Source organism: Oryctolagus cuniculus, chromosome 15, assembly GCF_964237555.1.
Source record: "Oryctolagus cuniculus chromosome 15, mOryCun1.1, whole genome shotgun sequence".
NCBI classification, from domain to species: Eukaryota; Metazoa; Chordata; class Mammalia; order Lagomorpha; family Leporidae; genus Oryctolagus; species Oryctolagus cuniculus.
In genome coordinates, this window is record NC_091446.1 from 13,553,385 (window position 1) to 13,581,248 (window position 27,864).

At 57.6% G+C, this 27,864-nt stretch overlaps 1 protein-coding gene across 9 annotated transcripts in view; it reads left to right on the plus strand.

Moving 5' to 3' along the window:
* Positions 1–27,864, plus strand: part of HSPA12A (heat shock protein family A (Hsp70) member 12A) — a 145,906-nt gene that overhangs the window by 39,108 nt on the left and 78,934 nt on the right. The window lies entirely within an intron of this gene.

Here is a 27,864-nt window from a genome sequence, read left to right on the forward strand (position 1 = left end):
GCAGTGCCCGGGCGAGGAGACGTGCTGGTAGCAGCCTCTCCGCTCTGTCGCCTCTCCCTGCACTCCAGGCTCACCACAGTCCCCGTGCCTTAGGAGCAGAATTGTCAAGGCTGCGTCTTTGGTGGGCACTTGTGTCTTTTGCTTTGAGAAGGGGTCCTGCTGAGGGGGCGGTGCTGAATGCAGACGGGCGTTGGTGTGGACCCCAGACCTGTGTGGCAGTGGCATTGCAGAGGCCCGGCTGCCCTGGGCTGCAGGGTAAATTGCCCCATTCCCAATCCCACCAGCTCAGAATCCATCCTGGAGGCAGAGTGCAAGGCAGTCTTTGGCTTTCTAGGCGTCGGCTGTCATTCGCAAGAGAAAAGGAGAGAGGGAGAGCCGCTTGGAGCCGATGCGGGTGCGGCAGGCATTCTGGGCAGTGCTGGGCAGCTGCGGTGCCCTCTCTCCTGCACGCCGGCCTCAGTTTCCCCGAGGGAGCACCAGGGCTGCCTGCTGCACTGAGACACCCCCTGCTGTCAGGACGCCGCTGGATCCAGGAGTTGGGGAGGACCGGGGAGCCCACTGAGTATAACCCCTTTGTCCTGGCAGCCTGTGACTTGGTGCCACCCCTGCCATCTTGATGAGCTGGCCCGTGGAGGAGCTGCCTTGGGCCCAGGCCCTGTCAGCAGTCCGAGCTGGGGTGAGCAGGTGGGGAGGCCCGGGGCCACCACGGGAAGCTTTGGTTTCCCTCCGAGGGCAGCTTGGTGCCGGAAGGCGGTGCTTGGCCCACATTGAAGCCACAGCTTGCACCTGGAGCCCTCCGTTAGTGATAATCCCCGCGCCCCGGGAATCAGCTTCTCTGTCTTTCATTTTCTGGGGGAAGTGGGCTTCTCTTTCATCCTCTTCCACTGAGGGTATTAGGAAGGAGAGATGGAATTCACGTGGGAGGAAGTGGGTTTCATAATGGATACCCTGTACAAACACACACACACACACACACACACAAAGCACAGCAACAAAACCCTTCACCTGCCCACACAACCACTTACCCACCAGCGTGTAAGTGCCATAAGAGGGACTTTTGTCTGTTCCAGGCACGGCGGCATTTCTGGCACCTGCAACAGGTGGTGAGTTCCCCCTAAGACTTTCTGAATAGAGGTCTGTGAGTCAGTCACGGAGCAGGTGCTGAGCACCCCTGCGCGTCCAGTGCGTGGAGATGGCACGCCCCCTCGTGGAGCACACCGGGAAGCAATGGTCATCATGGTGCAGGTGACCCACAGTGTGGCATGGGCACAGTGGGGCCACCTCTGGAGGCAGGGCGCAAGTGGAGTCCAGAAAATTGCTAATTAAGCAGATGCTCGCTCTGATGACGGTCTGTCCGGGGAAATCAGGGTGCCAGCCAGGTGGAGGCGTCCGAGGCTGGCGCTCAGCCGCTGGCAGCTGGTAGTGGCACTTTCTCCTTGCTGAATTTACAAGCCACCCTCTTTCCAGAGGCTCCCGAAACTCTCCTAAGAGTTTCTTTAAATAATAATGAACTTAATTATTCACAAGAGTAGTCTCAGGTAATTCACAGTATCGGAAGTGGATTTTTGCTGGTTAACTCTGCAAAGGGGCGGAAGAGGCCTGGGGGTGCTGGGGGTCAGCCCCTCGCCCCCTCCCAAGCCCCTGCGATGCACGTTTTCATCGCAAGAGGGCGCTGTCTGCCGGAACTCCCTGGGGACTGCTGCTGGGGCGCGGCTCCTGGGGCGAGGGCAGGGCTCTCAAGGGTGGGGACTCTGGCTCTCCTGGGTCTGCCTGGGACGCTGCGGGGTTCTGTTTGCTCGCTTCACTCTCCCGACTTTAAAGCTCCGAGTCCGGACCCCCAGGCGGGAGGAGTGCGGGGCGGTCTCGTTCCCCGGGGCGCCAGCAGGGACAAGTGGCCGCCTTGGTGGCAGCGGTCACTGCGAGGGCTTCCTGCCCCTTTGCCGCCCTCGCTGCACCCCACAGACCAGGCCCTGCGGGATCGGAACGGGGACCCTACTCGGTTTCCCCCGCCCGGGCGACTTTGCCCAAACTGCGCCCTCTGCTGGCGGTGTCCTTGAGCAAGGCCGGTCCTCAGCGGGGCCGTGGGTCTCTGCGTGCAAAGGTGTCCCTATGAACACGCACGCACACACACACACAGCCTGGGGCCGGGAACTCCGTGCAGGTTGCCCACGTGCGCCAGCACCTGCTGGGTTCCAGGGTGCGCATCAGCGGGAGGCGGCCTCTGAAGCCAAGGAGCTGGGACTTGAACCCGGCCCTCCGGGATGGGGTGCCCACCTGCTGCACCCACCCCAAGGCCCGCAGCCGCCGCCACCTTGACTTGCAGGTGGCTCGCTCAGCTGCGTCCTCCCTGGGGGCTCCAGGCCGGCCCCTGACCACCCCGGAGAGCCGAGTGTCTGACTCCCTGGGTCCTGCTACGGCCCTGGGCTCAACGACCGTGACCTCCAACCGCAGAGTCCCCGGCGAGGAGGCGGGCCTCCGGGGGGCTCTGGCAGCTCGGCACCAGCGTCCGAAGCGGGTTGGATCCTCGTGTCCCCCAGGCCGCTCGGCTCGGCCCGGGCCGGGGGACTCCAGGCCGCGCAGCTCGGGGTCTCCAAAGAGCGAGCGGTGGCGCCCCCTGGCGGCCGCGGAGGTCGGCGCTGCCCGGGCGCTGCGGGCCAGGCGCACAAGCGAGAGGCTCCCGCGCCCGGGAGGTTTGCGGGGAGCACCCGGGGATGAGAAGGACGGAACGGCCGCCAGCACCAGGCCCCGCGAGCCCCCTGCTCAGGGTCTTTGAGCGCGGGGACCAAACGAGGCGAGGAGTGTGAAAGTGCGGGCAGCGGAGGGTTTCGCCCAGAGATGCGTGACTTGATAATCAGAGAGGCGGGGTACCCGCGGTGCGTGGCCGGGCGGAGGGTCTCGGCTCCCGGGAGGCGGCGCAGACCGCGCCGGGGCTTCCTTGCCAGGGGAGGGGGCGCCCAGGACGTTGGGGGGGGCAGTAGGGGGGTACGGGCTGGGCACAGGGCTGCAGAGGCAGCAGGGGGCCGGGGGCGCCCGTGGGCCGGGGGAGGGGGCTGCAGCCGGCCTTGGTGCCCTGCTGCGGCGCTCCAGGGCTTGCCGCGGGCCTGTGGTCTATTGCAGTAGGGTTTCCCAGGGTCTGATAGTTCAGGCGATGATGAGGTAATGACCCAACCGCTTTACCTGAGTTCTGATCAAGTACAGGGACTGCCGTGCTGTGCGAGCCGGCGTGCTAACTCAGGCAGGATTATATATTATTTATATTATATTATATTATATTATATTATATTATATTATATTATATTATATCACATTGCATTGCATTCCTTTGTATTGTGTGCCGCTCACCGAATCTTCATCGCGATGCCGTGAGGCAGGAGACCGCTCCACTCGGAGAAGCGAGGATTTTAAAGCACGATTTATAAGTAATACTGTGGTTCCCAGGTGCCTTTGGGCTTCAGCCTCTCCAGAATAGTTTGGAAGGGACAGCGGGTGCGGCTGCCGTGAATGGGAGGTTGAGAGTAGGATGATGGCCCCGGGAGCCCAGGGCCCCCGAAGGTCGCCTCTGTGCCCCTAGGTGAGGGTGAACTCTCCCTGGGGGGAGGCGGGAGGGGACGAGGGGCGGTGCCCCCTGCAGAGAGCGGCCCCCAGAATGTGTGCATTCATTGTGCTGTTGCCCTGCGAGGTCGCCCTGGTCCGTCCCGCCTTTTCTGTTCCATGCACTGGAGCAGGTCCAGCCGAGCCTCTGCCTGCTGCTCCCAGCCTGCAGGTTCTGCGGCTCTCCCCTGAATATCTGCTTAACTCGTTTTGATTTCTACTTTGACCAAAGGGCTCTTAGTGTGTTTCTTAATTCAGAACGTGTGACTCTACGACGTGTCTTCTGTTTTTACTGTGGATGGCCGCCCTCTGAATTGTGAGCAGAGAATGCGGCCAGAAGGTGTTCAGCCTTGTGCTAGTTTGTTGGATGCCACTTAAGGCCCCAGTCTAATCATTTTTTTTTTTTTTTTGACAGGCAGAGTGGATAGTGAGAGAGAGAGAGAGAGAGAGAGAGAGAGAGAAAGAGAAAGGTCTTCCTTTGCCATTGGTTCACCCTCCAACGGCCGCCGCGGCCGGCATGCTGCAGCTGGCGCATCGCGCTGATCCGAAGCCAGGAGCCAGATGCAGGACCCAAGCACTTGGGCCATCCTCCACTGCCCTCCCGGGCCACAGCAGAGAGCTGGCCTGGAAGAGGGGCAACCGGGACAGAATCCGGCGCCCCGACCGGGACTAGAACCCGGTGTGCCGGCGCCACAGGCAGAGGATTAGCCTAGTGAGCCGCGGCGCCGGCCTCAGTCTAATCATTTTTGTTCATTTGCCCACTTTGTAGAAGGTCTTGTCCAGAAGTTCACAGGAAATGTGTATTATGAAAAACTGTGCATGGATTCCAACCATTGGGCACCGGAATTAACTCATCTTCTATATTCCACAAACGTTGCAAGGACTTTTGCACAAGTACATCTTTTACAATCTACCATCATTTTTTTGTTGTTGTGATTCTTATAAATAGTATACTTTGATTTTTTTTTTTTTTGACAGGCAGAGTGGACAGTGAGAGAGAGACAGAGAGACAGGTCTTCCTTTTGCTGTTGGTTCACCCTCCAATGGCCGCTGTGGCCGGCGCGCTGCGGCTGGCACACCGCGCTGATCCAATGGCAGGAGCCAGGTGCTTCTCCTGGTTTCCCATGGGGTGCAGGGCCCAAGCACCTGGGCCATCCTCCACTGCCTTCCCGGGCCACAGCAGAGAGCTGGCCTGGAAGAGGGGCAACCGGGACAGAATCCGGAGCCCCGACCGGGACTAGAACCCGGTGTGCCGGCGCCGCAAGGCGGAGGATTAGCCTAGTGAGCTGTGGTGCCAGCCCAGTATACTTTGATTTTTGAAACAGATTTATGTATTTATTAGAGAGAGAGAGAGAGAGAGAGGAATCTTCTACCCACTAGTTCATTCCCCAAATGTGTGCTACGGCTGGGGCCAGGAACTTCGTCTGAGTCTTCTTCATGGGTATCGGGAACCCAAGTACTGGAGCCCTCACCTGCTGCCCTCCCAGGTGCGTTAGCAGGGAGCTGGATTCAAAGCAGAGCAGCCGGTATTCGAACCGGCACTCTGGTAAGGGAATTTGGGATGCGGGCGTCCCACGTGTTGGCTTAGCCTGCCGTCCCACAACACCCGTCCCTAGCTGGATGTTTTACAATGTTATCTGAGTATTTATCTGTTGCCAGCAACATCTGGTCTGTGCGCGTTTATTGTATTTACTGAGGCAGTAGAACTTGTACCTGCCATCTCATTTTGTACTTTTTCTGTATTTCTTTTCCTTGGTTACCTTTTGGATGAGTTTTCTCATTCTAGTATGTTGGAAGTTGTATGTTCTTTTCACTATTTTAATGGTTAACCTGGAAATTACATATTGTCTAAAGATAGGGAGCAAGCATTTAGCCTAGCATTGGGGTGCCCGTGTCGCACATCAGAGGCGGAGGCGCCCTCATCAGATGCCCGGCTCAGCTCCTGACTCCAGCTTCCTGCCACTGCATGGGGGCTCAAGTAACTGGATTCCCACCGCCCCCAGGAGACCCCGACTGGGTGCTGGGCCCCTGGCTTCAGCCCACCCCAGTCATTGCTGGCATTTAAGGAAGGAGCCAGAGATAGGCACTCTCTCAGCTTATTTCTGCCTCTCTGCCTCTCAAGTAAGTAGAATGAAATCCAAAGATAATCACTGGGGCCAGCGCTGTAGTACAGTGGGTTAAAGCTCCTGTCTGCAGTGCCAGCATCTCATATGGGCGCCAGTTCGAGTCCTGGCTGTTCCACTTCCGATGCAGCTCTCTGCTATGGCCTGGGAAAGCAGTAGAAGATGGCCCAAGTGCTTGGGCCCCTACACCCATGTGGGAGACCCAGAAGAAGCTCCTGGATCCTGGCTTTGGGTCAGCAGAGCTCTGGCTGTTGTGGCCATTTGGAGAGTGAACCAGTAGATGGAAGACCTCTCTCTCTGTCTCTACGTCTCTGTTTAACTCTGTCTTTCAAATAAATAAATCTTTAAAAAAAATAAAGATAATCATTTTTACCTTCATTTGCACGTACAAGAAACTCAGAACATTAAAATTTCATTCTCCTGATTGGCGTGCTACTGTAGTGGTATCTTCTAGTTTTATTTTTTTTCTTTAACTCCACATGACATTGTTATTATTGTTTAACTTAGTCAATCTTTATTCAAATTCCGTGCATTTTATACCTCCTTACCGAGTGTCTTCACGCTGTTGTCACCTTCCTTCTGCCAAAATTCATCCCTCAGTGCTTCCTGCTAGTGGGAATCCTGAGCATTTGTGTGTTTGATAATGCCTGTGTTTGACCTTGGTCTTGAGGATGTTTTGCACTGGGCACAAAATTCTGGTTGGCTGTTATTTTTTTTAAAGATTTATTTATTTATTTGAAAGGCAGAGTTACAGCAAGGCAGAGGCAGAGGCAGAGAGAAAGAGAGAGAGAGAGGAGAGAGAGAAAGGTTTTCCATCTGCTGGTTCACTCCCCAAATGGCTGCAATGGCCAGAGCTGTGCCAATCCAAAGCCAGGAGCCAGGAGCTTCTTCCAGGTCTCCCACACAGGTGCAGGGGCCCAAGCACTTGAGCCATCTTTTACTGCTTTTCCAGGCCACAGCAGAGAGCTGGATCAGAAGTGGAGCAGACGAGTCTCGAACCGGCGGCCATAGGGGATGCTGGCACTACAGGCGGCGACCTTACCCCCATGCCATAGTGCCAGGCCCTGGTTGTTATTCTTCCCTCAGTCCATTGGCTGTGTCCTACCATCATCCTAACTTGCACTCGGCTGGTAGTCAGCTGTCCGCCTAACTGTGGCTCCGTCCAAGGGCTCTGAGAGATCTAAAATCTTCCTTTGTCTTTGGCGTTCCACTGCTTCACTGGCTTGTGTCCAGCATGCATTTATTTTCATTTTCTCAGCTTTGTACTTATTGGGCTTCCTGAACATAGAAGTAATTAGCTTTGATTAGTTCTGCGAGGTTCTCAGCCTTCATCTCTCTTTAAAAAAAAAAAAAAAGTATTTAATGTACTTGAAAGGCAGAGAGAGTGAGCGAGGGCGTGAGCGTTCCTCAGATGCCCGCAACAGCCAGAGCCAGGAGCTGGGAACTCACTCTGGGTCTTCCCTGTGGGTGGCAGGTGCGGTGACTGTTCCTCGCCACCGCCGGAGAATTAGGCAGGCTGCCCACAGCTTGCCTTGACCGAGGAGGGGAAAGTGCGCCACCCGCCACTCAGCCAATCAGGCGCCGTGTGGAGCCCAGTCGAAGTAGGGTCTCACTTTATTGTAAAAGGTGTATATATAGCTGAGGTACAGAGCGGATGGTACAGAGCAGATGAGCGGATGCGGGCAAGGGGTGGGGTGTTGTGATGCAAAAGGGTCTTAGCCACTCCTATTATACCACCTTAATGATCCTTAGGCAGAAGCGCCCTGGGGCTGGGGTGTTTGCTACCAGGGATTTGAAACTTAAAGTCAGGTTTTCAAATTCGAGGCAGGCTCAGGAAGTTTCCTCTAGGCCTCTCCGGATTCAGCGTCCCGCACAGGCAGGGACCCAACTGGTAGAGCCATCATCTGCTGCCTCCCAGGGTGCACACTGGCAGGAAGCTGGACGCTGGAGCAGGACCGGGACTCACAGCCAGGCACCCCAGCATGGCATGCGGACGTCCCAAATGCCCCCCATCTCTTCCAACGCTGCTTCCGCCCCGTTTCTTCTCGCTTCCTGCCACAGCCTCCCGCTCTGCATTGGTTGTCTCGGCCCCTCCTCTCCTGGGTTCCAGTTCTTGCCCCTTACTGGGTAATTCTTGCAGAGCTGTCTTCCAAGTACTGCTTCTCCTCTCCAGGATATTTTCGCTTTAATTGTGTGTCTCAGTTCTGGTCTTTTTCTTTGGTTCTTTGAGAAATTGTTTTGGTCTTTGTAGTTTCTTATACCCTGCACACATTGAGTAACGTAATTGATTTACATCGTCTGATGGTTAATTCTAGAAGAAGAGGGACCGCCCCCCATTCCTCCTATCAGAAGCATCTTCACTCCACAGAAAGGAGCAGCCTCGGCTCTGCCACCTGACAACCCTGAAGCTGCAGCACTCCCAGGGCGGAATTTCTGCCCCCAGCAAGCCCCGAGGTGGGGGGAGGGGGAGGCTGGGGTTCTGGCTGATTCTCCCTCCCCTCTGTGAAGAGGAGAAGGAAGGGCCTGGCTTTCATCTCAGACGACCAGCCGGAACTGGGGTGGGGCTCCAAAGGCTTTCAGGCACCTGGGAGCCCCGGGGCCGTGGCATCGTGGGCTCAGAGGGACAGCAGCTGCAAGAAACCCACGAGACGGCAGAGGCACCCGAGGGAAAAGCAGCCTTCCCAGGGCCTGTGCACACTGGAGGCTGCAGGACGTGGGCTGCCCCACGCGTGTGCTCTGATTCCGGGGCCTACACACAGTGGGGGCTGCGGGACGTGGGCTGCCCCATGCGTGTGCTCTGATTCCAGGGCCTGCGCACACTGGGGGCTGCGGGACGTGGGCTGCCCCATGCGTGTGCTCTGATTCCGGGGCCTACACACAGTGGGGGCTGCGGGACGTGGGCTGCCCCATGCGTGTGCTCTGATTCCAGGGCCTGCGCACACTGGGGGCTGCGGGACGTGGGTTGCCCCACGTGTGTGCTCTGATTCCGGGGCCTGCGCACACTGGGGGCTGCGGGACGTGGGCTGCCCCACGCGTGTGCTCTGATTCCAGGGCCTGCGCACACTGGGGGCTGCGGGACGTGGGCTGCCCCACGCGTGTGCTCTGATTCCAGGGGCCTACGCACACTGGGGGCTGTGGGACGTGGGCTGCCCCATGCGTGTGCTCTGATTCCAGGGGCCTACACACACTGGGGGCTGTGGGACGTGGGCTGCCCCATGCGTGTGCTCTGATTCCGGGGCCTGCGCACACTGGGGGCTGCGGGACGTGGGCTGCCCCACGCGTGTGCTCTGATTCCGGGGCCTGCGCACACTGGGGGCTGCGGGACGTGGGCTGCCCCACGCGTGTGCTCTGATTCCGGGGCCTGTGCACACTGGGGGCTGCGGGACGTGGGTTGCCCCACGCGTGTGCTCTGATTCCAGGGGCCTACGCACACTGGGGGCTGCGGGACGTGGGCTGCCCCACGCGTGTGCTCTGATTCCGGGGCCTGCGCACACTGGGGGCTGCGGGACGTGGGCTGCCCCACGCGTGTGCTCTGATTCCGGGGCCTGCGCACACTGGGGGCTGCGGGACGTGGGCTGCCCCACGCGTGTGCTCTGATTCCGGGGCCTGCGCACACTGGGGGCTGCGGGACGTGGGCTGCCCCATGCGTGTGCTCTGATTCCGGGGCCTGCGCACACTGGGGGCTGCGGGACGTGGGTTGCCCCACGCGTGTGCTCTGATTCCGGGGCCTGCGCACACTGGGGGCTGCGGGACGTGGGCTGCCCCACGCGTGTGCTCTGATGACCGTTATGCATGCATGTGAGGGGTGCCACGTGGGTTAAAATCGTGACAACGGACTGCTGGCCGGTGTCACCCTTCCGGTCACGGTCTGGCGACCTCCCCTGGCAGCCCTGGGCTGTGGAGCTGACCTTTCCAAGGTGCTAGCTTATGGTTTGTTTTTTTTTTTCCCCCAAAAAGAACAAGATCAGCTGGGCAGGGAGATGAGCTTAGGGCTGTGCCTGGGGCCGGGGTGCTGTGGGAGGCTCGGCTGCCAGGAAACCACACAGCAGGGAGGAAGACAGGTGAACCTGGGGACGCCCGAGCGGGCGGAGGTGGGAGGCAGGCACCGGAGGTGCCAACCCTTCCTCAACAATTCTGTTCCTTCTCAGAGAAACCGGGGGGCTGCCGGGGGCCCTGTGATGACAGGCTGAATTGGGTGAAATTCGGGGATAAGGAATTACTAATTAGCAATAGGGTGGAATAGTTAAGTGTGTGAAATGAATAATATGTAGCTAAAAAAAAATAATGATATAGCATTAGGCATTTGAGACGTGTGAGCGCCAAGCAATTAACCTGTATTCTTGCTCTGAATCACAGCCGCACTAATTGGCTCCTTCCCTGTGATGGGGCCGGATCAAGCTTTGTGCGTTTCTCCAAGGAGGGAGAGCGCGGGCAGGTGGCTGCTCTGCCGAGCAGGCGAGTCTCCTTCGTGAATTATCACCCAGTTGCAGTTTCTCTCCCCAGTTGTTGCTTGAAGGCAGTCCTGTCCGATTTCCCGGTAAGGCGCCGTCTGTATACAGAAAGGATGGTTTCAACACCCCTAGCCTTACTAGGTCGACGCTACTCAACCTCCGACATCCACATGTTACAGCCTCTCGTTCATTCAAGCCTCAGACATGTTAGGAACAGCAAGCTGGTGGGCAGAGGAGGAAGACTTGGGCTCAGGAAGGGCATCAGGGCTGTGCAGGGATCTGGACCGCAGCAGGACTAGGACTGGTGTGCAGCGTGGAGCGACGACGCCCCCGGCGGGTGTGAGCAGGGTCTGTCCTGCACTGGGTGCTGTGAGAGGGCAGAGCGGGGGGTGTGCGGCTGGTGGCAGGTGGGGCGGCACGGTGCTCCATGGGAGCAAGACACAGAGAGACGCCTGGGCATGGAAGAGCCGGGGGGCCTGACCCGGCCCCGAGCAGCAGTGCTTCCTGGAGTCAGAGGCAGGGCCTTCCTCACCCTGAAAAGATGCCGGGCCCTCAGACCCCGACCGGGCTAAAAACAGCCTTGCTGTGCCTCCTGCCACAGTTCCTGCTCCGGACCACGCCTCCAGAAACTGACCTAGCAAGCAGGCAGGCCTGGGGCCTGGCAGAAACTGACCTGGCGGGGCTGGCCTGGGCCCTGGTGGTTTCCACACCCACCTCCCATAGCAGAGCGCTGGGGTTGTTCTCCAGCTGTAGCTCCTGTCTCCAGCTTCTTGCTAATGGGGACCCTGGAAGGCAGGTGTTGGGTCCCTGTCACCCACATGGGAGAGCCGGTGCCTGGCCAGCCCAGCCCTGGCTGTTCCAGGTATGGGGGTGGGGAGTGTGAACCAGCAGGTAGGAGAGAGCCCTGTCTGTGTGTCTCTCTGCCTCTCTAATAATGGTGATGACGATAATGACTGATCCAGCGATTCCACCCCAGGAATGCACCCAGAGGAGAAGGTGAGGTGCACACGGGTGCATGGACAGGGAGGCCGCCGTGGGCAGTGGAGAGCCTTGGTGCTCATCAAAAGGGGGTTATTCTAGGTCATGGCCCCTTCAGGCATCTGCCAGTCATACAGTGCAGAGAGCGATGGGACAGAGAATGCGCTTACTCCCCTTCGATCATCCCATTCCGATCCTCTCCTGGCACAGGTGTCGGGGCCTCCTTCGAGAGTGCTTTCTCCCCCTCCGACACAGGCGGCGATGACATACAATGGGCCAGCCCAAGCTAGTTGTTGTGTGGGTGCTGATGGCCCAGGACACAGAGTCACATCAGGGCATTGGAATACTAGCTGCATGGCGTTCTCCCAGACTCATAACACTGCGATTGAAGTTCACTGCTGATGCAGCCATCTCTCGCTCCTGTGAGGTTATCTGTGGGCATATTTTCACAAGCATTAAAACATTAAAAATGACAATAGAATGCGTATTTCTCATACAGATGTCCCATATATATTACTGATTAAAAAAACTCACAAGGCTTCAAAATGCTAATGTATCTGGGTGCCATGGCTGAACATTTGGGTCCCTCGGGTGTGTGTTTGTAGAGCTGGGAGAGTGCTCACAAGAGGTGTGACTACAAGTGACCGTAGAGCTTTGCAGAATTATTATTTTTTTACAGGGAAAAGCGTATTTTGGGGGGAAATAAAAGCCAAGCTATTTTATTTCGGGGGGAAGAGTTCTTTGGGGGCCGGGTCACGAGCTGCGTCTGAAATACGGGTGTTGCCTTTGGATCTGCGCTTTGCCTCTCATTTCAGAATTTAAATTGTCCTGTCTCCTTCTGTAGTTCGGGACCCGGGCGCAGTTCCCCGATCGCACCACGAGAGGGCGCTGCCTGCAGGCTGCTGGGGCGCCGCCGCCTCCCGCAGCTCGCCGCGGGTGGAGGGTTTTGCGGGATGTGCAAAGCTGAGCTGCAGGCCCTTGGGATTCAGAGGCCGCGCGGCGACGCCCGCTCCTGCTTGTGGTGCCGCGTGGAGCGGAAGTGCCACAAGGGACGGATGTGCCTGCCCCTTCGACCAAGCCGTCGCCCCTGCACGCACGCCTGGGTCCAGCCGGACTCCAGCCTGGGGCAGGACAGTTAGGGCTCCTCTCCCCACGCCTTACCCCTCACTCCCCACCCCCTCGAGGCCCAGACCTTTCCCCTCTTTGCCAAGGCGCTGCCTGGCCTTTTCCTCGATCCTTACTGTTCTGAAAAGCTATTCCTGTTCACGCTGGGATTCGAACCCGGCAAAGCGGGAGCGGCTGAAAGCCGGGTCTCCCCTCCTCCCCGCCGGCTGCCTGGTCTTCTCCCCCAAGCGCTAATCAGGTGTCAGACCTGTCTGCTCTTCCGGGGACCCCGGGCGCACCTCCCGAACGCAGCTGCGCGCAGGAGGCTGTGCCGAAACCGCGCCCTGCCCGGGCTCCTGTTTGCGGCTGCGGGGTGCGCGCCGTGGGCAGTGGGCGGCGAGTGTACTGAGCACTGGGCTTTGGCCCCCGCGCAGTGTCTGCCGTCGACCGAGTTCTTGACGGAGGCCTTGCGGGGCAGAGGGCACGGGGCCGGCCGCTTTGCTATTCGTCGCCACGCTTCGCACCTGCGGCGGGAGGTCCTGACGGCTGCCGGTTGTTGGTCCTCACCGCGGGCACGTTCTGGGGGAGCCTTTTGCAAATGGCGTGGCCGTGCCAGCCTCCTCCTCGCCGCAGCCTTGGAGCAGAGCCGCACGCGCGCGTGGGTGTGTGTGCGCGTGTGCGAGCATGTGTGTGTGCACGCGCGCCCGAGTGTGCATGCATGGGTGGCTCTGTGCCCGTGTAGGGCACTAGGCGGAGAACCTGGTGGGCGGGCTTTGATGTGCACCCCTGAGACAGGTGAAAAATATCTCGCTGACTTCAATGCACATTTCTTTGATTATAAACGAGGAGGAGCATTTTCCTTTGAGAGCAGTGATTTAGACCGTTCCTGGGTCACAGACCCCTGTGAGATTTTGACAAAAGCATCTCTCCTGTCCAGAAAAAAATGTAGGCACAGGCACAGGTGCCTAAGTTTATGTAGTTCCAGACTCTGGGGCCCTGAGCCCAGGTTAATGTCCCAATCCAGAGTGGTTCTTCCCAACCCTCCCCTGCCTGCTGCCCAGCCTGGGGCCCCACTGCTGAGATGTTGGGTGCCAGCCTCATAGGGAGCCTCCTGGGGTTCCATGGATGGGAGTTGGGATAGCAGAGCCCACGTGACTGGGCAGGGCCTTCTTTGGTGGGGGAGGGTGCGTGGTATTAGGGCAGGAGGACCCAGCAGGGTGGGAGGAGGGTCCAGCCTGGTCACCTGGCTCCTGGTCGGGATGACCGTGGATGACAGGGGCCATATCTGGGGAGGGAGGTGGTGGCAGCAGGTGGACATCGGTGTGTTCGTGAGTGGAGCACAGAGCATGGGCTGCAGTCCTCTGAGGCTGGGGTGACACAGGGTTTGCAGGGGTGCGTGCAGCTGGCACTGGAGAGGAATCAGGAGGGGAGAAGCAGGGAGTCAGGCAGAGCTCCGGGGAGGGCAGCAGTCCTGCAGGCAGCGCGGGGAATTCGGCCAGGCCACCACTTCTTGGTGACTCCCTGCCCTGGTGCCAGGCTACACCCGCAGCCCCAGTCCCCAGTCCCTGGTCTGAGCAGTGCCTGGTTCCACCCGCAGCAGCTCGCAGCTCTGGGGTCCCCCGTGCCTGGGTGAGTTCTGGAACTCACTCCCTCCAGTCTCCCTGTGCCCCTTCCTGGGCCCTGAGCTGATGGTAGGGTGGGAGCCAGGAGTGAAATGCAGAAATCAAAGCCGGCCCAGAGATGGGCTCCCCGGGGCTCTAGGGACACCCCACCCTCAGGCCCTGTCTCCTCCACGACCTCCTGCTGGGCTGCTGGAGGGGCCCCCCTATGCGCCCCTGCTGCCTGCTGTCTGGGGGTGCTCCTCCTCCCTCTCTTCAGAATCAGCTCAACTGTTGAGGGTTTAGCCCCGCCCCTTTGCATCATATAGATTTCTATTCCTCTTCTCTCCATTCATTGGCCCAGCTCAGTGAGGGCCTCAGGCCTCAGCCAATCAGCTGGGACTAGAGGACCATGCAGACTCTCAGAGCAGCAAAGTGGAGGGAGGGGAGAGGACAATTCTTGCTCAAGGGATGCTGGGAAGATGACCACATTCCAAGCTATGAATTAGAATGCACTCATTATTCAGCAAAGCCTTACTGAGCCCCCACAGAGACCAGACACAGCTCTAAGTGCTGGACCCCCAGAAAGGAGCAAGCCAATGAAGCTACTGCCTTGAGCCGAAGAAAGTGGCCAGAAATGAACAAGCAAGAAAAATGTCAGGCAGAACAGGGCCACAGAGCAGTGCGCCGTAGACCCGAAACTGGCCAGAGACTCATTACACGCCACCTGGATGTCCAGAGGCCACCTCTGTGAGGACTCCAACAAGCTCAGAGGCAGAGGGGACGGCGAGGCAGGTCCTCAGGGTAGGGTTAGCCTGCAGGTCTGCAGGATTGGGCTTCGAGATGAGCAGGGGTCATGTGGGGCCTGGTGGGCCAGTGGGAGGAGTCTGGGCTCATTATATGTGTATTTCCAGCTCGGAGAGGGTATTTTTTTGCAACCCTAATTTTGAATATACAATGCATGTGAATGTTGTAAAATGTAAAATGCACGGAAGAGTGTTGGGTGAAGTCTTTACCCTTGTGTCAGTCCGAGTTACTCCTGTGGCACTAGCAGACACGTCCATCTCAGTGAGCGAGCCACTCCTGGCTGCTCCAGCTCATAGCTCAGGGCCTCTCGGGCTGCCCCCGCCACCCAGGCGGTTATCTGAGGTCTGTTTCCTTGCACTGGGAGCGTCTACCAAGCTCAAGAAGCCCTTTCCAGCCTTGTAGGGGAGAAGGCAAGAGGGAGGGGTCTGGCCTGGAGAGAGAGGCGTCACTGCTGCCCAGTGGCCAGAGCTGGTCACGTGAGTCCGGTCTACCCGCAAGGGCAGCTGGGAGGTGCGGGCTTCCTGGGTGCCCGGAAGAGCTGAGTGCCTGCTCACCTACCTGGCAGGTCACCACTGTAGCCAGTTCCTTCTGGGCCCTTCTGTAGGGATCATATGCAGATGTTAACCTCAGAGACTAAGAACTGCATGGGGCAAGGTTGTGAATCCGCAGTTAGGATGCCACTGAGGAGGCCCCCGACCACATCCGAGTCCCTGGGCTTGACTCCAGGCTCCGACCCCAGACTCCAGCTTCCTGTTAAACGCAGACCCTGGGAGACAGAAATGGTGGCTGCCTCAGGAGTTGGGTTCCTGCCTCTGGTGTGGGAGGTCTGGATTGAGTTTCTGCTCCCAGCTTCAGCTCAGCCCAGCCCCCAGCTGCTGCAAGCATTTGAGGACTAACCAGTGGATAGAAGCTTGCGCCTCTCTCTCTCTCTCTCTCTCTCTGTCCATCTGTCTCTCCCTTTTTCTGTCCCTCTACCCCTCTACCCCTCAAATGAATAAATAAATGCACTTTAAGGAGACTGTAGATAGTGGTAGACATAAAATTTGCTTTTCAGGCCTTGCTTTTTTTTTTTTTTTCATTGTAGACTACATCACGGACATCATTGGGGGTTTTTAATGGTGGGATAATGAGCTTCAACGTGCAGTCTAGAAAGTACCCCTGGCTAGTGGGCCAGGACCGACTGGAGGGCTGCAGCGGGAACAGATGCTGGGCTGGAGTCTGTTGCGGCTGCTCCCTGTGACAGCCCATGGCCAAGTGCACCCACAGGCTCGTTTGCTCAGCACTTGGTGGTCAGTGGTTGTGGACAGACCCCAGGGCCCACGTGGGGCCACGTGAGCCAGACCCTGGACCCTTCTGAAGCCTGCCTTCCAAGGTTTCCTTCTACACTTTCCAGGACCAACTCCTGGGGGAGGTAAGGGGCGGGGAGGGGTGGACCTGTGTCCTCTGGACTCTGTAGGTTGCCTGGCTGCATGCCTGGGAGTCAGCCACGCAGTGGTTCTGCTGAAACAAACACTATGAAGCCACCATCCAACCTGAGACCTAGGGACTTGCCTGTGAAGGCCTCCCTGATGGCATTCCCTCCCCCAGCCAGGCAGCCACCCCCCTGAAGAGCGGAATCTCAAACACAGGTGGGCAGCATTTGTACCATCCTTGCTTGAGCCATCGGCCAAGTTCCGTCTGGTTCGGCAGTGGGACAGTGGGACCCCTTGGGATATGGTCTTGTGTGACTGGCGCTTTCTGTGGCTCACCCCGGGGTCCTGAGCACCGCCCAGGTTGTGGTGTGTGTGTGTGCGGTGCTGTGAACCCTCCACCGGGGCCTGCGCGCAGCTCACCCGTCCCATCTCCAACAGTTGACGTCTTGTTCTTGTCCTGGTTTTGGCTGCCACAAAAAGCAGTGCTCACGGTCTCCCCGAGGGTGACCGCTGGCACACAGGCGCTGGGATGGGCCGAGGGTGGGGCCGCTCTGTCACAGTTCAGCCCCCAAGTCTTCAGCTTTTCGGAGACTGCCGAATCTCTCTCCAGAATTCTTGAATCAAATACCCTCTCGCCAGCATTGCCTAGAGGTTTCAGCGCTCGCCCATGCGTTCACCTGGGCTTCGGTTTGTCACACGTCTTCATTTTTGCCCATCTTGTGGGTACAAAGTCACAGACTGCTCTGGTCTCACTTTCCACGTTCCTGTTCACACCGGAAATCGCGTGTCTCCACAAAGGTGTGTCCTTCTCCGTCCTTCCCGGGGCCTCTTCTGTGCTATGCTTGATCCTTCTCTTTCCTCTGTTAGTGATGTGTATTTATTTTATTTTTATTTATTTAAAAAGAAGTGTGTGTGTGTGTGTGTGTGTGAGAGAGAGAGAGAGAGAGAGAGAGGTATTTTCCATCTGCTGGTTCACTCCCTAAATGCCTACAATGGCCAAGGCTGGGCCAGGTTGAGGCTAGGAGCCTGAAACTCCATCCAGGTCTCCCACATGGGTGGCAGGGACCCAACTGCTTGGGCCATCATCCACTGCTTTCCCAGGACATTGACAGGAAGCAGCAATGAAGTGCAAAACAGCCCGGGCTGGAACCAGGCTCTCCATATGGGATGTGGGCGTCCCGAGCAGTGGCTTAACCCACACTGTACCGCAACCCCTGCCCCTACAGCATTATCTTTTAAAGACTGATTCACAGTCTTGTCCCATCTGGACACTAGTCCTGCCTGTGTCAGCTGTTGGTGTCACACATCTCAGGTTTCCCTTTTACTGCCTCTGTGGTGTGATTTGGTGAATTTTATGTTCTTGTCTCGCTGGAGAAACCCTTTCTGGGTTGAGTCCGATGTAATCACCAGACCCAAGGACCCAGGAGCAGGCACAGCACGGGTGCTGGGACCTCCGGGGAGGGCAGAGCCGGCAGCCTCTGGGGCTCTCCATGAGGCCTGCAGCTGGGAGACCGATTAAAGCTGCAGTGAGGTGAGGATGAGGGCAGGGAGGCTGAGTGCTCTGAATCTGATCCTTTTAGCGATAATTAAGCAACAGCCACGGACAGGAAGAGGAAGAGACTTCCTGAGAGGCGGCTGCAGGCCAGGCCACCCTTGGCCTCACCTTGGACCCAGCCTGCCCCGCTGTCCATCTTGGCTGTGACTGAGGCATTTCTCCGAGAGGAGCTCGTTCTTCCTGGGAAGGGTGAGGATTCTACAGAGAAACCAGGAGCACATCTGGCCGGCTGCCTGGCGTTAACAATAGTGGTGCTAATAATGACTGATGCATGGCCCTGGGACACTGATTGGGTCACAGAGAGAGTGAGCCCCAGGCAGCCCAGAGCAGGGTCATCACAAGGGCCCATTCCGGGATCTGTCCCTATCCCTCCTCTCCCCTTCCTGTCTGCTCGGCCCTGCCTGCCCACACGGCCCTGTCTTCCAGCTCCCTTGGGCTACAGGACATTCCCACCAGGTCCTGCAGTATCCAACTTGTGAACTTGGCTCCCACTGGCCCTTCTGCCTAAATACCAACCCGGATACACGAGCAATGCCTTGGGAACAAACAACCCCTGATCCCACTGTGGGCCAGGGGCGGCTCTGCTCTGGGTCATCTTCGTGGAGGGACCGAGGTGGACAGCAGCCTCCCCTGGGGATCAGGCTCCTGACGGAAGCAACAAGACCAAAGTGAGCCGAGGCTGAGTGTCACGTGACCTCGTGTGCTGGGCAGAGGGTCACGCGGCCACATCCTGGTCCAGTCAGTGGGAATGTGATTCTCTCTGCGGGAGCCCTCGTCCCCGAGGCGCCCCATCCTCACCATCCCAACCTGCCAGGGAAATTCTTCCCGTCTCTCCAGGTCCCTCATCGGAGGCCCCAGCTGCCCTGGTCTCCCCAGCGGGGACCCGTCTCTCGCCCCCTCAGACTCAAAGGCTTGCTTCCGGCACCCAGATGAGCTCCAGGTCTAAAACCTGCTGCATCGTTGGTCTTTGCCAATGGCCACTGCCACCCATCCTACCCCAAGTGCACTGCTGATGAGGCGAGTGTGGTGACTGATGATGTTGCGAAGGCCTTGGGATGGCTTTGGACTCACACAGGCTGAGTGGTAATGGTTGGTCTGAGAATTTAAGAAGCGAACTTTGCCACTCCTCTTGAAAGGGGTGACCTGAGCTGCGTCAGAATCCAGTGGCTTTGTGTCCCAAGGATAGATACACCCTGCCACTCTGCTATGCCTGCAGGTGCCCCCGAAGCCAGGCGTGGGCTACGGGAATGTGGGGCTTTGAGCTCTCTGGTCTGCGTGTGGACAGGACAATGCAGCCCCTCCTGAACTGCTTTCTCGAGGGCTTGAGGCCACTGCAAAAATGGGCTGCCTCTCCAGGCTGTCTACTCAGGGTCTGCCATTACAGCGCCATCTTGAGGTTGTAATGATAGTGGTCAACACTCAGTCGTCCTGGTATGAATGCATTGCACAGCCTTAAGTGTATTTGTTGGAAACTTACTAAGCAAAAACATGCGTATTTGAAGGCTAGATTGCTTGGGACTGTCAAGTTACCATCTTGTTTCTAGAAGGGGACGCTCTTTTTTTTTCTTTTTATCTTTTTTTTTTTTTTTTTTTTTTTTTTTTTGAACAGGCAGAGTGGACAGTGAGAGAGAGAGACAGAGAGAGAAAGGTCTTCCTTTGCCGTTGGTTCACCCTCCAATGGCCGCTGTGGCCGGCGCACTGCGGCCGGCGCACTGCGCTGATCCGAAGCCAGGAGCCAGGTGCTTCTCCTGGTCTCCCATGGGGTGCAGGGCCCAAGGACTTGGGCCATCCTCCACTGCACTCCCGGGCCACAGCAGAGAGCTGGCCTGGAAGAGGGGCAACCGGGACAGAATCCGGTGCCCCGACCGGGACTAGAACCCGGAGTGCTGGCGCTGCAGGCGGAGGATTAGCCTAGTGAGCCACGGCGCTGGCCGAAGGGGATGCTCTTGACTTTTCACCACCTGCTGTGCACCCCAGGCGTGCCAGAAGTAGGTTGGCAACTCCTGCAAGCCAGTGGTTAAATTTGCAGGAATTTTGTGAACCTGTTGTTAAACACGGGCATTATTAAATATTAAATGGGAATATTACACTTCAATAAATTACAATAAAAGGAAAGGTAATAACAGAACTCAGTGCTTTCTAATTAATTTAGTGCATTTTATTGTCTTTGTTCTTAAAGTTATTTGTGTCTGTGTAGCTAAGTGATGCAAAATAACTAATGTGTTAATCTAGCATCCATGGTACTTTAGGTCTTCCCAGCTCTGCACTCAGTGTGTCATGTTGGTGGCTTCAAGTCGGCCACGGCAGGAACACACATGCCACAGAGATCTACAAAAACCACACAAATCAGTGGTGAGAAAGCTGGTTGTTAAACACTGACCCACGCCCTTCTGGGCACGCTCCGTCGTGCGGTGACAAGTGTCCCTGTGTGGTCTGGGGAAGCCCGAGTGCAGGCTCCCGGCTCAGGAGGCGACAGATGGGGAGAGAAGGAGAGAGAAGAGTCTGGTGGCTGCTCTCTGCCTCTGACTACCGAAGACTCCTAAAGTCTGGATGATGCAGAGTTTGCCAGGAAAAAGACAATAGTTATTAGGAACGGATATGGCTCTTTGTTCAGCTTGTGGCAGCACGTGCCTGAGCTGCCCATGGAAAGTTCTGGAAAGGATCTCGGTGCTAAAGGTTGCAATGCAGCCTCAGACATTGGAAGAGCCCAGCACCACCCAGCAGGAATTTAACAACCCAGGAGCGACCAGGGGAGCCTTCCGGGCTGGCTGGCATCTCCCACCATTTGAGTGCTTCTAGGGGGCCACAGCCCACTCACTGGCTGTTCCTTAGTTCCTGTTTATCGTTGGCATTGCCTCTTAGATGCTTCAGAGTAAATCAAATTAAAAGCTCGCGGGAACCCAGTCCAAGCTCCTGGGACACCCGTTAAGCAGTCTACGGGATGCTGTGTATTCCTGAATAATCCCACTGGCAAAACCCTCTTAAGGATGACTGCACATAGAGAGATGTCCCTGAGTAGCTCTCATAACTCTAACTGATGACCTTAAGTCCACGCTGTACCAGTTTTGAGGGTTTTAACCATCGTCTGCGGAGATAACAATTTTAAAGACTAAGACTCATGCATTTTTAATTGTCCTTACATTTCAGCGTTCGTGGTATCCATTGCATCAATAACTTAAGTACTTCAGGGAACGGGTCAGTTTCTCCTAGAATAATAATAAATTCATTGCTCAGCTTTGACAATCGAATTCAGCTTTGTTTAAATCTCATGTTTTGTCTGCTTGGCAAAACATGCTTTCGAAAGCCAGGGTTTGTTCAGAGTTTTCTAAATTCCAAAGCTTCCCTGTAACTCCGAAGTCACTGTTGGCTACCCCTGCTCATAGATTTTACTCCAGGCCATAAATAGAAGACATTCAGGGACAATGGAGGTGGTGCACCCAGGAGGCAGGAGCCAGGGTGTGGCCAGGAGCTCGGAGGAGCTGGAGATCAAAGGCTTGGCGAGGAGGGAGCTGTCTACGTGTGCACACCTGGGATGGCACTCCTGGCTGGCTGCCCACCAGACCTGCCTGGATCCTACTGAAAGACCAAGAGACAGGCCCAAGGATGCCGAGCCGGGGAGGGCTGCGGCGGCCACCGAGGACAGGGACGTGGGAACCAAACACAGGGGTGCTTGGCTTGGATCCTGGGGTCCTCCAGGGCACTGGGGCAGCATCCTTAGAGGCTGGGTAACATCAGAGGATGGAAGGGGGGCCCAAAGCCCTCGGCCCCCACCACCCGGAGGCCACACTAATGTCCTTCGTGGCAGTCAGCTGCCCCCTGGCTAGTCCTTGGTGACGTCAGCTCCCAGGCAGCTCTGTCTGTGTGCTCTGGGCACCTGAGGGGCGAAGGCACACTCACAGCCCCAGGAGCAGGAGGGCGGCACGGCAGCTTCAAGACGTCACTGGTGCAGATGTCTCGGGTAGGGGGCCCCTGGGGGCTGCGGGGTCAGCCAGGCCCTTCTGTCTGGCAGCTCTGGGAAAGGACTTGAAATGCCCTGATTACCCCATGCCCGGTCGCCCCCTACCTAATCCTCCAGCCCTTGCCTCACATAGGAACAGGGCTGAGCCCTATCCCGGCACTGAGGGAAGCAGGGCTGCCTACAGCGTACCTCCGGGGGAGCATGGGGGCTCCTGCTTCCGGCCCTCTGGTCTCAGGCTCTCCAAGTCCTGAGTGTGTCAGTGCAGGGACAGATCTGTCCTGAGTATCAGTGCAAGGACAGATCCACGTTCCGGAACCAGGCAGGCAGGAAACAATGTCGCAGTCAGTGTTGCATTTCCTGTCCCCGGCTGCCCCTCCCCAGGGCTCTCTAGGAGAGGCAGCAGGGGGTGACAGAGAGCTAGCTTTGCATCCAGACGGGCAGGGGTTCAAATCCCAGGTCCCTGGACCCGCAGTGTGGCGTAGCGGATTAAGCCACTGCCTGCAGCACCGCCATCCCTAACTAACTCAGGGCAACACTAAATCTATAGGATAGAACTGATATTGGTGCTGCTATGTTTCCCCAATCAGCTTGAGGGTCACCTAGACCCTCACCTAGCTCTGGTAGCTTTCCAGGTGGTCCTAATTGCTCTGGGCCACACCCAGGAGCTGTTTGCCTAGTTGGCGCTTTAACAGGGAGCGGGGGTGGGGAAAAGTGCCTGGGGCTCCCGCCACCTGCCAGCAGTCCAGTTGTGGGGTCCCACCCGGGGGCATGGTGTGCCACGCCCTCTCAAGCTCCAGTGTGGACAGGGCAGGCAGACTCCCTGCCAGCTACAGGATCGCCCACACTGAGGGAAGAAGGGAGAAGTGGAAGGAAGAAGGAATGGGGGAATCCAGGTATTTGGGAGGAACCCCCTGGCCCACCCTCTCTTCCATTCTAGCCCTGGCTGCAGCGAGTCCCCTCTCTGCAGAGCTGCGCGTGGATCAGACAGGGCAGGGCCCCAGGGTGCTTGGAGCTCTGGACCCAGCTTTGGGCTGTGATTTATCCTGACTGGGCTTCAGTTCCCACAGCTGCAAAAGGGCTAATAGCCCCCGAGCGCCCCCGGTGTAGACAGACGCCCGAGTCCCAGGCTGCTGGCCCTGCAGCAAGTGGGTGAGCGCCCAGGGCTGCTTCTCCTTGTGTCCCTTGAATGTCGGGGGTCCCTCTGCAAGCTCCAGGATCAACCCCTGCACCCACAGGCTTCAGGTGCCCTCGCCTCCTGCTACACGGCCGGACCCCAGACAACCCAGGTTTCTGTGGCCATTGGCCTGGCATCCCACAGCTGGGGCCCCCATAGCCCTCATTGCTACTGCCACCCCGTCCTGGGCTCTCACTCCAGGCTAGGACCTGGTGCCCACCCCCCTTGCCCAGTGCAGACCCCACCTCTGCCTGGCTCTTCTGCCTCCAACATGACCTCACTAAGCTCGCCGAGTGTAGCCCACCTGGAAAGTAAACAACGGGGAAATAGGGTGGGATGTTTAGGTGAGGCCCTGGCTGGGAGGGCACAGCCCCTGGGACAGCCTGGCTGGCACGAGGGGGCGGCAGTGTGAGCCCCAGGACGACCCCCCACTCCCGGAGTCTCCTGACTCTGTATCTCTGGAAGCCAAAGCCCCTGTGGGAGCCGTTCCCAGTCCCTGGGCTGGGAGAGAGGCCTCCGCCCATGGGGGGTGGGGGGGGGACTTCGGGCTGCCCCTCCCCCTCGCGTGCTGTGAGCTCTTTACGCATAGCGAAGCCAGCATTCCCTCTGATAGGATTTTGCAAGTGCCGTCCCATCTTTCTGGATTTCTTCATTCCGGAAACATCCTCCTGGCGGGGCCCCTCAATTCCACACCCTGGAAGTGACTCAGACCCCAGGCCCTGCCCTGGCTTCGTGTACAGCTTAAAATGTTTCAGTGACCCCTCCCCCACCACCCCAGCTTCCACGTCAGCTCCCGGAGGGGGCTTGCCCTCCCCGGGCCTGCTGCCCACGACCTCACTGCTGGGCTCACCCCGAGGCTTCCGGCTTTGGCCTCTGTCCTCAGTGTCCGGTCGGCTCCCGTCCTCCCCTCCCCAGTCAGGGTTTGCAGAGGGACCAGCTCCGGGCGAGCTTCCTTGCTTTATCCGTTCTATGAATGTGCCTCTGTCTGGAGCTGGGCAGAGGGTGGCCCGCCCAGGCCCTCTTTGGGGGGCAGGATGCATGGGATCTTTGAACCACGGACATGCACGACTCTGGGGTGCTGAGCCTGGGCAGCCTCACCTGCATCTATAGACGTATGGCCTTCGCTCCCTCTCCCTCTCTGTCCTCTTTCCAGGAGCCATCACCTGCCCCGGGGTTTGTCGGTCAGGGTTCCTGAACACCCCTGGGGATGTCCACCCAACCCTGCTTCCACTGTCCCCTCCCCGGTGCACACACAGCCACCCCCAGAGAGGTTCGTGAGCAGCCTGCAGACATTCTCGGAAAAGACTGCAGGTGCGTGAGGCTTTTACGTCTTAGCACATGCAGAGAAGGTCAGAGAGGGAGAAGATGCCTTCTTCCCCAGGACAGAGGCTGCGCTGAGCACCTAGATAGGGGGTTAGGGGACAAGCCAGGGAGGTGACAGGAGCCATGTGGACCTTGAGGAAGCTGCTGTCCCTTGTTCCAGCCAGGAGAGAGCTAGAAGTTTCTCCTACCGCCTGCCTCCTTCCACCTTGCCTTCATTCCCTCTCATGGGCCCCCGACCGGTGCAGCCTCATGGGCTCTGCTGCGTGCTGCCGCCAGGGGCCTCCTGGTTTGAGCTGTTGGCCTGAACCCTTCTGAATTTTTCTCTGAGCTTCTCACCCATTCCTGAACCCAAGGAGGGCATCGCTGGTCCAGCCCACTGTGAGCCATGCCTCTGAGCCAGCTGCACACACATGTCACCAGCACACACATGTCACCAGCACACACATGTCCGCTCCTGCCTGTTCCGCAGGCAGCCTTTCATCTGGGGACTCGCTCTCACCCTCACCAAGAGGCCTCATGGTCCACAGAGCCCAAACCCTCGGTGATCCAGTGAGAACCAGAGGCCCCGACCTGTTCTTAGAGGCTGTGTGACCACACACAGTCACCACCCTCTCTGAGCCTTGGTTTTTCTCATCCACAGCACAGGAATCCCACAGTACCTGCTCCATCAGGCTCTTTTTCTTTTTAAAAATTCATGTATTTAATTTATTTGTAAGGCAGAGTGAAAGAGAGAGAGAAGGGGAGAGACACATACACACACACAGAGAAAGAGAGAGAAAGAGAGAGAGAGAGAGAAAGAGAGAGAGAGAAATCTCGTATCCCTGGTTCACTCCCCCGAATGCCCACAATGACTGGGGACTGGGCCAGGCTGGAGCCGGGAGCCTGGGACTCCATCCAGGTCTCCCATGTGAGTGGCAGGGGCCCAAGCACCTCGGCCATCATCTGCTGCTTTCCCAGGTGCACTGGCAGGAAGCAAGATCAGAAGCAGCAGCCAGCACTCCAACATGGGATGGCGGTGTTGGAAGCAACAGCTTAACCCGCCACCCCCTGGCACTGGCCCCCAACTCAACTCTTCTGAGGCTTGGTTGAGATGGGACAACCTGAGTAGGACGAGGACACACCTGATAAAAGCAGTAGCACCGCTCTCACCTCCCTGCTCAGTCACCTGACTCTGAACGACAGGGGGCGGGGTCTGGGCTCCACTCCAGGCTCAGGCAGGGGAATGGCATGAATGACCCCTGAGTTCGGTGGCGACTTGGGACTTCTCCTGGGGAGCTGGCACTTGACCTGATACAAGAGATGGAAGGGAGGTGAACTCGAGGTACAGAGGCCTGTGCTTGGGAAGGTCCTTCCCCTACCTGCATTTTCCTAAAGCAACAACAAAAACCCAAATTACTATGAACATTAAACCTTTGGAGAAGTCGGCTGGTGCGGTGCCTTGTGCCTTCCCTTCTGCACTTCCTGCATCTGCAGGAGATAATAGCCGAATCAATAGCTGCTCTGCTCTAATTTATTGAGCTCTATTGCTTCAACCTGATTAGCATGTTTCAGAGCCAAGCAGAGTTGCGAGTGCTGCTCTTAGATGGGGAATTGATTGTCAAGAGAATGTTGGGGGTGGGGTGGGGGTGGGGTGCCGCTGGACTGACTTTACCGACAGTGCCACGCCCAGACAGGAAGACACAGCCCCTGGTAGCCCCTGGGGAAGTTCCTTGAGCTTCCGCTGCCCCAGTCTCCAGTCCTGGAAGCTGGGACCCTTAACCCCCAACCTCAACCCCTTGCAACAGGAGCTATGTTGGAGACTCGCCCCCGCTGCTTTGTAACTGGGCACTTGGCTTTCCTGGGCTGGAGGAGGGGAGGCAGAAGCAGCACTCCTTAGGAGGTGCCCGGAGGCCACCCCTGGAGGCCCCATGTGGAGGGTCTGTCCCCCAGGAAGCTTGGTGGCTGGAGGAAGGGGAGGCTGGGGTGACGGCAGGCCGTGGGTCAGTGCAGAGAGCCTGGTGGTGGCCACGCCAAGGCACCTCCAAAGTCAGGTATGTGGAAGGGTGTGAGTTAGGTGTCTCCCTGTGCTGGGCTGAATGCCAGCCACCTCCTCATCTCCCAGCCCCCATCAAAGTCTCAGACTGCACAGTGGGGGTATCTGGGGAGGGAGGAACCACAGCACAGCGGCTGGTGCTGTGGCGCAGTGAGTGAAGCCACCACCTGCAGTGCCAGCATTCTGTATGGTTCCAGTCCTGGCTACTCCACTTCTGATCCAGCTCTCTGCTTTCCTGGGAAAGCAGTAGAAGATGACCCGAGTCCTTGAGCCCCTACACCAGCGTGGGAGACCCAGAAGAAGCCGCAGGTCCCTGGCTTCAGGTCGGCCCAGCTCTGGCTGTCGTGGCCATTTGGGAGAATGAACCAGCAGATGGAAGACCTCTCTCTTTCTCTCTCTGCCTCTCTGTAACTCTGCCTTTTAAATAAATCTTAAAACAAACAAAAAAAAAGGAACCGCAGCAGGAGCCCCAGGTTGGGTCGGTGAGGACACGAAGGCATGCCCCCGGGAAGCGTGGGGCAGCACAGAGAGGGTGGGTCTGGGAGAGCGGGGACTTGGAGTTAAAGATCCTTAGAGGAACCTGCTTGCTGTGCTGGGGTCAAGGGCAGGGTGACGCCAGCTGGCTGCTTGTTAAAAAAACTGAGACGTCATCTACCTTCCATAAAATTCACTATTTTTTAAAGTGTTCCGTTCACCGGGGTTTTTGTATATTTGTTATGCTGCATAATCATCACTATTATCCAATTTCACAACATTTCTGTCAGCCCAAGGAGAACCAGTTAGCAGCCGCTCCTGTCCCCTCCCCCAGCCCTCAGCACCCTCCATGCTGCTCTCTGCCTCTATGGCTTTGCCTACTCGGAACGTTCCACACCAAGGGAATCATGCAACGTGAGGACTTCTGTGCCCGCCTTCTTTGATTTAGCTCACCATTCTCAAGGTTCTTCCCTATTGCAGCCGGCATCAGTGATTTATTCCTGTGTATGGCCAAGTGGTATTCCACTGTGAGGATAGACCACAATGCATTTGCTCATTTTTCTGTTGCTGGGTTGGATCCAGCTCTTGGCTCTTGGGAATAACTCTTAACACCAATGCACAAGTTCTTGTGTGAAGTTAGGTTTTCGGTTCTCTTGGCTATGTGGCTGAGAGAGAAATCGCAGGATCATGGGATAAGTTTATGTTTAATTCTCGGAGGAGAAGCCAAACTACATGGTCACCACCATAGCCCCGCCTCTGGGCTACTGGCGGTGCCAGAGATGAGGAGAGGGAGTTACTGGTGAAGAGGAGGCCATTGGCAGGTGTAGAGCCAAGAGGGACTTGCCCAAGATGGAGCTGGCTCACCACTCCCCGGCCTGAGTGCTGGAGGCAGAGGGTGCAGGAAGAGCCATGCCTGCTGGGAGAGGCTCGGAGGCGGAGCCGCAGCTGGCAGCAGACAAGAGGGTCTTCTTCCTGGGGTCTCGTGGCCCACGTTTCTGAGCCCAGAGCCTGCCTCCTGTGCGGTGATCTGGCTCACTGGTAAGGGTGCAAAGTTTACCAACAACCTCTCCCTTGTTGTGGCTTTCTGCAGACAAACAAAACTCTGTGATCCGGTACCCACCCCACGCTCTTTGCAGCAAGAATGTGGCTGCCCAGCTGACCCGAGGCTACCAGGCAGGGGTGGTGGAGGAAGCAGTGTAGGGAGGCTGTGCAGGTCCTGCGGCTGCTCCTCCACCCAACAGCTCACGGAGGAGTCCTTCCCTCCTGTGTGCCCTGCGCAGGTGG